This window comes from Ochotona princeps, chromosome 2, assembly GCF_030435755.1.
Source record: "Ochotona princeps isolate mOchPri1 chromosome 2, mOchPri1.hap1, whole genome shotgun sequence".
NCBI lineage: Eukaryota > Metazoa > Chordata > Mammalia > Lagomorpha > Ochotonidae > Ochotona > Ochotona princeps.
In genome coordinates, this window is record NC_080833.1 from 147,291,704 (window position 1) to 147,300,762 (window position 9,059).

Consider the following 9,059-nt stretch of genomic DNA (forward strand, 5'->3'; position numbering starts at 1 on the left):
ATGTATATGTGTGTAATTATATAACATTTACATATCAGTTACAAAAGTATGTTCATGTATTTCTCAGTCAACTGTGTTTTATTTGTCTTTAAGGTTAGGAACCGAGAGTCGCTAGTGGACAATGCGAGTGTCAAACATAAGCTGCAGAACCTGGAAGACAGAGGTGAGAGAATACACTGTTTCTCCCAGAATGAAGTGAAACTCATCCAGACTGGTACTCAGATCACAGCAGACACAAACGCTTTGCAGGGGCACTGCTGCCAGGCCTCAAGGTGAGCAGGGCGAGTTACCTTGCCAGCTCCAAAGGGTCCATGAAGTCAAAGGGAGAAACGGGGGCTCCGGCCTGCAGCCATCCCCACAGGGGCCACAGAAGGGACAGCATGGGACCTGGCTCCCATCCAGCCCTCTCTGCCCAGTCACTCCTGGTGACCTGCTGCCAGAGGGGGTTCTCATCCCCACATCTGCAGGTCACTTGCAGTTTGTAAGAAATATCCTAGGCAGTTTTTCTTATTATCTCATAGTTATAGTGGTAGGCAAGTTTCCAGGTGACATCATACAGCCACCTTTATATGATAACATCTAGCTATAATGTTAACATATTAATGTAACGAACGAGTATAACACCTAGGCATTCCTTTGTGTGTGTGTGTTTAAGATTTGTCTATTTGAAAGGCTTGGTTAGTGGGAGCCATCTTCCATCTGTTATCTTAAATGTCTTTAAAAGTTTTTAAACTTTTAACTAATAAATAAAATTATATGTGTATATATATATATATAACAAAAATTACACATATGTATGAAATACTGTGTGATGTCTCATTCCCCGCAAATAGTTCGAGTTCTAATCTGGGGAGTATCTGGCCTGGTTTCCGCCGATGGCTGTGCTGACTCACACTCCCAACGATAAACCCGAGGTTTCCTTTTCTCCGCCTTCTCACCTGTCCTCGCTGCCTTTTCTCTGTTCGATGCTGGCCATGCTAACTGGATGCAGTGACATGCCGTGGTGTCTGCATTTCCCTGGTTATTAACAGTGTTGAGAGTATTGTCGATATACCCGTTGGCATTTGAGTGTCTTTCTTTGAAAAATGTCTTTTTAGATTTGTTTCCTTTTTAAAAAGATTAACTTACTTAGTTATTTGCTGTGTTGAAAGAGTTACAGGGAGATGGGGAGAGTCAGAGAAAAAGCATCTTTATATTTTCTGGGTCACTCGTCAAATGACCACACCGGCCAGGACCAGGCCAGGCTGAAGCCAGGAACCTCACCCAGCACTTGCACATGGGAGCAGGGGCCCAAGCATTGGAGCCACTCTTCTGCCTTCCCATGCACAGTAACAGGAAATATTTATCTTACTTTTCTCTTCTTTTGAAAAAAGACTTATTTATTTTTATTAGAAAGTCAGATTTACAGAGAGAAGGAAAGACAGAAGAATCTTCTATCTGGCAGTATACTCCCCAAGTGGCTGTAATGGCTGGAGCTGAGCTGATCTGCAGCCAGGAGCCAGGAGCTTCTTCCAGGTCCCCCACGTGGGTGCAGGGTCCCAAACCTTTGGGCCATCCTTGACTGCTTTCCCAGGCCACAAGCAGGGAGCTGGATGGGAAGTGGAGCAGCTGGGACATGAACTGGTGCCCATATAGGATCCTGATGCTTACAAGGAGAGGAGTTAGCCACTAGGCTGCCATGCCAACTAGGCTGCTGTGCCAAGCCCCCATTATTTTTAAGAGTGTAATGGTTCAGTAGCTTCCAACTATTTTTTAATTCAGTTTGCATTGATTTTTTTTTTCAGTGAAAGAGGCTCATTTAAATTTTTGCACACTAATATCTAGTTTTATGAGTTTCATTTGCCCACAGTCTCTTAGTAACCTTGCCAATAAAAAAGACTCTGGTGAGTTTTCTTTTTTTTTTTTAATTTTAAATTTCCTTTTTACTATTGTTTATACAGTCAAAAGGGATGCCCAAGTGGGCCTCTGATTAGGGTGGGAGGGTTCAGGTATGGAGGAGGGTGAGTGGGACATATCTTTTAATGTTTTTTTTTTCTTCCTGTGTCAGCAGGGGAGGAGGGGGGAAGTACCATTCCTTGCTGTCAAACTCCATCAGCACCCAGGAATTGCAGACGGTCCTTTGATGATCCAGGGTCAGACGTGGCCTGTCTCGTGCACAAGCCAACACACATGCTAGTGAATGCATCTACCTGATCAGTGCTACACAGCCCCATCTCTCATGCAAACTGACACATGCTACAGCCTAACCCAGCCCAGCTAAGCCTGCCACAGGCCCAGTCTCCTGTACCCCAGCAGGTGTCATGGCCTAGTTGGGGCAACCTCCAAAAACCTCACCAGGCCTGTATCCAATCCTGGTTTTTGTGTGTTGCTGGCTTGTGCTGCAGCCTAGCCTGGTCTGTCCTGCATCCCGTCTGGCTCTTGAGCACACTCATGGGTGCTACATGTTAGCTCAGCCCGATTCACCCCAGACCTAGCCCACACACATGCCAGTGGGTGCTACCACCTTGCCCAGATTGGTCTTCCAACAGCCCTGCCATTGTTCTCACCAGTGAGAGCTGCAGCCTAGCAGAGGAGTACCCACAGTTTCCCTGCCAGATCCACTCCCAGACACAGATCTTGTACTTGCCAGTGGTTACTACAATCGAGCCTGTTATGGTTTGTGCCCAGTCCCAGCACTTGTCAGTGGTGTGGCAGCCTAGTCCGGCCTGGCCTGGCCCACTCCCAACCCGCATATGAACTGGGGGGTGTTATGCTTCAACCCAGCTGCGCCTGAGCCCCATCTTGACTCTCGTTTGTGCCAGTATATGTCGTGGACTGGCCCAGTCTGGCCTGCCCCTAGCTCTGGCTTTCACACTAACTACTAGGAGTTGCACTGTAGCAGAGGAGTTCTTCAGTTCCCATCAGACCTATTTTGTATCCCCAGATCTTAATCTCACATGTGTGGGGGCTGCTGCGGCCCCACTTGATAGAGCTGGCTGCTGGTCCCGGCACTGAATGGTGGGTATTGTAGCCTAGCATGGCCCATCCCACAGCCATTCAGGTTCTTGCAAGTGCCAGTGGATGCTGGAGCATAGCCCAGTCTGCTCTGCCTCCAAACCCAGCCCGCATGCATGCCAAAGCATGCTGCAGGCTTGCTCAGCCCAATCCAACCCTCAGCTCTGGCTCTTGTCACTCCCCAGTGGTAGCTACAGCCCAACAAAGGAGTCCCCAAAGTTCTCCTACCAGAACCTTTCTTAGCCCTGGATCTTGTGCATGCTGGCAGATGCTTCAACCCAACCTAGTGTGGCCTACCTGCAGTCTCAGCTCTTGTTGGTGGGTGTTGCAGTCTAGCCCAACTGGATACATTCCACACCCTGCCCTGGCTGAGCTAGTCTGAAGTATCTTCCAGGTCTCCCACGCGGGTGCAGGGTCCCAAGGCTTTGGGCCAACCTTGACTGCTTTCCCAGGCCATGAACAGGGAGCTGGATGGGAAGCGGGGTTGCTGGGACATGAACCAGAGAGCCCACATGGAATCCCACCACGTGCAAGGCAAGGACTTTAGCCGCTAGGATACCGTGCAGACCCTAGTTTTGCTCTTGTTGCCCATGCTTTAAAGGGGTCTTATCCAAGGAATCATTGTCTAGCCAAATATTTGTGTGTTTCACCTACATTTTTTTTCCTAATGCTTTCATAGTTCAGGGCTTAGATTTAGAACTTTGGTTTTAGTACATGAAGAGAGGCAGGACTCTCATTCTGCGTTCCTTGTGTTAGCACCATTTGTTGGAAAGACCACCATTTCTGTAATGTATGTTCTTGGCACTTTGTCAGCAGTCAGTGGACTACATATATGTGAGTTTATTTCTGAGTTCCCTTTTTGGTTGACTTATGTGTTTGTATGTCAGTACCATACTGATTTAATTACTGTAGCTTTATAGTGCTGTTTGAAATAGGGTATTATGATACACCTGCTTGATTTGTGGAGGAGGAAAAAGAGGGGGATGCTTTGTATTTGGTTATTTTGGGATATTTCAATTTCTTATGAATTCTAGAATTGTGTTTTTCTAATTCTGTATAGAATGTCCTTGGTATATTGATAGGGACTTACTGAATCTAGATTTCTTTGAGTTGTATGGATACTCTAATGACATTGATTCTTCCAATACACATTTGTGTGTGTGTGTGTGTGTGTGTGTGTGTGTGTGTGTGTGTGTGTTGGTTATTTCTTCCATCATTGTTTTATAATCTCCATTGTAGAGATCTTTCACATTTTGGGGTGAAGTTACTCCTGGGACTGTCATTGTGGCATTGCTGATTAAGTCACTGCCTGTGACTCCAAGATTCTATGTGGGCACCAGTTCAAGTTGCAGCTGCGTTACTTCTGACCCAGCTCCCTGGGAATAGCCTGGGAAGGCAACAGAAGATGGCCCAAGTCCTTGGGACCCTGCGCCCACGTGATGTAGAAGAAGTACTTGGCTTCAGCTTGGCCCAGCCTTGGCCTCTGTAGCCATGTGAGAAGTGAGCCTGTGGATGGAAGATTAATCTCTCTGTCTGTCTGTCGGTCTCTCTTTGTAACTCTACCTTTCAGGTAAATAAATAAATATTTTTAAGATTTATTTATTTTTTATTGGAAAGTCAGATACACATAGAGGAGGAGAGACAGGAAGATCCTCCATCTGATGGTTCACTCCCCAAGTGACCGCAACGGCCAGTGCTGCGCCAATCCGAAGCCAGGAGCCAGGAAGCTCCTCCAGGTCTCCCATGTGGGTGCAGGGTCCCAAGACTTTGGGCCATCCTCGACTGCTTTCCCAGGCCACAAGCAGGGAGCTGGATGGGAAGCGGAGCTGCTGGGATTAGAACCAGTGGCCATATGGGATCCTGACGTGGTCAGGGTGAGGACTTTAGCCGCTAGGCCATGCCGCTGGGCCCAATAAATAAATCTTTAAAAACATGTGCTCCTAGGTATTTAAAGTTTTTAGTTATTGTGAATGGGACTGTTTCTTGATTTTTTCCTAAAATCACTGTTGGTATATTAAAACACTATTGTTTTTGCATGTTGATTTTCTAACTTATGAATCAACTGAATGGGTTGATCAACTAACTTGCCATGGAGTGTTTAGGCTCTTCTGTATGCAAGTCATGTCATCTATAAACACTATTTCTTCCTTTCCAATTTCAATGTTCTTTTTCTGTTTTTCTTCCCTAGTTGCTTTAACTCTTGCAGCATTATTAGAGTGTGGAAAATGGACATCCTGTTTTTCTAAATTTGAAGAGAAATGTTTTTGAGTTTTGTCCCATTCAATGTAATTTTGGCTGTGTGTGTGTCATATACCATCTTTGTTATAGTTTTGAAGGTTGTTTCTTTACCTAATTTTTTGGTGAGTTTTTATCACAAAGAGACACTGAATTGCAAGAGCTTTTCTGCTCTGTTGAGGTCTCACAGCTTTTGTTGATTTGATTGATGTGATTATTAACTGATGTGTAAATATTGAGCCACACTGGGATAAATTCCACTCGGTTATGACGTATGATCTTAATGCAGTGTTGGGTGTCTGGTGTCACTGTCGGCTTGAGCAGGCTCATCAAGGATCCTGGTGTGCAGTCTCCTGTCGGTGTTGTAGCTTTGTTTGAGTTTGCCATCAGAGTAACTTGGCCCTCATGAAAGGAGTTTGAGAGTTCTGAACTTCTCAGCATTTTGGAATAGTTGGAGGAGTGTTAGAGATAGTGCTGTTTTAACTAGTTTGTAGAATTCTGTTATGAAACCTTCAGGCCCTGGAACTCTGAAATTTCTCACTGTCACTTGTGATGGGTCTTTCTGGATACTCTACATATTGATTTATTTTGCATAGGTTTTGTTTATCCAGGAATTCTTCCATTCCCTCCAGGTTTTCCAATTGATGAGCATGTTGTTCACAACCGTTTCTTAGGATCCTTGTGGATGTGTGGTATCCGTGGTAGCGGTGCCTTTCTCATCTCCAGTTGCTTTTCTCCTACAGCTTGTTTTTGCTTTTCTCACCCCTGCATCATTAGTTTAACCTCTTTCCAGTTATTTTGTGCATTTACTGTGATAAACTTCCTGCTTCCAAGGAATTTTTGTTCACTTCTCAATTTATTGGATGGCTCATTGTTCGCGCAGGTGCATGCTGTCCCATTTCTCAGTTTTCCATGTTTCTTGTTGTTGATTTCTAGTGTTATTCCTCTGTCACCTGAGAAGATACATGGTATGATTTCAGTTTCTCAAAATGTGCTGAGACTCTGTGGCCTGTCCCAGCCTAGAAAACATTCGTCCCCCTACGTGTGCTGAAGGAAAACGGTGTCTTCCACCTGCCAGATGAAAAGCTCTCTGAGTGGCTAGAAGGTCAGTTTGCGTTAAACCTTGTATCAATGCCTAGGGATCTGTGCAAGGCATTGAGTCTTTTTTTTATTTTTAATTTTATTTGATTTTTAAAATGATTTGGTCTACCTGTATGTTTCAACTGGGAAATTGAACCCATTACATTCAAGGTTAATGCTGGTAGACAAAAACAAATCCCTGCTGTTTTGGTGGCTGATTTAAATGTTCTTTTCTGCTTCTCCTGTCCTTCACCCTTGCACTCTGGGAGCTTTCTGTGTGCGAAGCCTGGGCTCTCTCCCACTTTTGTTTGGTGCATCTGTTCTGTTAGGGAATTTGGTACCAGCCTGTGTTTTCATGGTGGCTATATTTTTATTTTTAAAGATTTATTTTTTATTGGAAAGGCAGATTTACAGGGAGGATGAGAGACAGAGAGAACAATCTTTCACCCTCTGGTCATTCCCAAAGTAGGTGCAATGGGTGGAGCTGAGCCAATCTGAAGCCAGGAGCCAGGGGCTTTTCTGAGTCTCCCACACGGGTGCAGGGTACCAAGGTTTTGCACTGTCCTCGACTGCTTTCCCAGGCCACTAAGCAGGGAGCTGGATGGGAAGTGGAGCTACCGGGATTAGAACCAGCGCCCCTGTGGGATCATGGTGTATGCAAAGTGAGGATTTAGCCTCTGAGTCTTTCAGCTTAGGCTTCCCTGTAGAGTTTGGTAGTAGGACTGGTCCCAGGGTTGATGAAGCCTCTTGGTTTGTCTTTGGAAAAAATATTTTTTTTTCTCTTTCACTTCTGACACAAATTAGAGCCCCTTTCTCAAAGATCTCATTTCTTGGGCTGTACATTTTATGTGAGAAAAGTAGGTAAGCTCATGGTCTCTTTCAGAAAAGTATTAGCAATGACTGTGTCTCCCCTGGGTGTATTTTGGGGATGGCTGTGCAGGTGCGATGGAACACTGCGCTTTCATGTCCTTGAGCCAGCTCCTGCCTTGGCTCTGTCTCGGGGAATAAGGAAGCTACACTTTTCCCCAAAGGATAAACTTAAGGAACTTTCTTCAGAAAAACAAAACCGCAGCCTTTGAGGCATTTCAAGTGTTTTACAGATTCCTAACATTGCCCTCAATCAAAATTCATCGTGTGCTTAAGTGTTTAAAGTTTGCACGCTGTACTCTGAGGACTGCAAGAAAATAGGGTAATTTTATAATTTATAATATTTATAGATTTATTTACTTTTTTACGTGAGAGACAGGTTTACAGAGAGAGAAGGAGGAGCAGAGAAAAATCTTCCATCTGCTGTTCATTTCCTAAATGGCTGCAATTTCCAGAGTTGAAGTGATCTGCAGCCAAGAGCCAGGAGCTTCTTTTGGGTCTCCCCCATGGGTTAGGGTCCCAAGAACTTGGGCCATCCTCCTCTGCTTCCCTAGGCCTCAGGCAGGACATTGGACCAGAAGTGGAGCACCTGGGGCTTGAACCAGTGCCCATATGGAATGCTGGCACTACAAGCATAGGGCTAGCTTGCTAAGCCACTGTGCTGGGCTCCTGCATCTGTGTGGTTGGAGAGGCCTCTAGAACTGTGCAGGAGGCAGGCGGCTAGCTCTTCGTTCAGCAGGGATCTGAGTGCCTGGTCCAGAGCCTGTAGGTAGAGGCCTTCACTGACTGTATGCTGAGTAAGGAATAAGAAAAGCAGGGAACCCTAGCAATGGATGAAGACCTTTGGGCTGATTCAAAATGCAGGCCAGCATCTAGACAGAATCACACAGAAATGCCGTCGGTCGACTTGTAAAGGTTTAGATGTGCTCGTTCCAAAGATATTTCAGGCTGGGCTGGTCAGTGACAGATACCATCTCTAGTTACTCATGGGGTCAGTACTTCACAGACAAGAGTAGCGCGAAGGAAGGAATGAACGATGCTGGGGAACACACTGCAAATCCTGCTGGGAAGATGTGGCTTACAGCTCAGCCCTCAGGGACGTTCGTTCGTCCTACCACTCTGTGCCACAAGGTGGCACCCCAGAGCAAGGCTCTTCAAGCGCCTTGCTGTGGTGAGTTTTGTTTTAAATCAGAAGTATGAGTTTAGCAGTGAACCATGGACACCAATTTGTGTTCACCAAAACTTGGACCCAAAGTATGTTCAGGAGCTCCTCGCGTTTCAAAAGTTTAAATTTCCAGAGGAATGAAGACAGGTGTATTCTTACGAAAGCGAGGGTACCCCTGACTCTGCCAGCACACCGTGCTGGCCAACTTGGAGATGGCTTTAGTTTAGCCAGTGTGTTCAGTGTTACCTATGTAGTCTTTAAAAACATTTAAAAATTTATTGGAAAGGCAAAATAATGCACAGAGAAACTTATTGATGGGTTGATTCACATCCCAGATGGCTACAGCAACTAGACCAGGAGAGCCTGACTGCAGAGGCCAGGGACAAGGAGCCCAGGTGTCTACCTGCAGCCGGGAGCCCCCGGGGCCATGCTGCAATGCCAGTGTTGGCCAGCACGTGGCACATTCCAGAGCACCTGCCCTGCAACCCTGCGGCTTTGAGAATTCCTGTTCCTGCTTTGGTGGGAACACTGCCTGGTGAGTCCCTACCTGGCAAGGTAGCACATCCCTACATGTGACTTCCCTCCTCAAAGGAAGCCCTGTCCCCAAGGGTCCTCCTCCAAGCAGCAGTGGACTTCAGCTTGGTGCATGGGGCAGACGATCCATACTCAGCAATGAACAGGGGACAGGTTTTCCTTCCTGCTGTCAAGGATAGATACT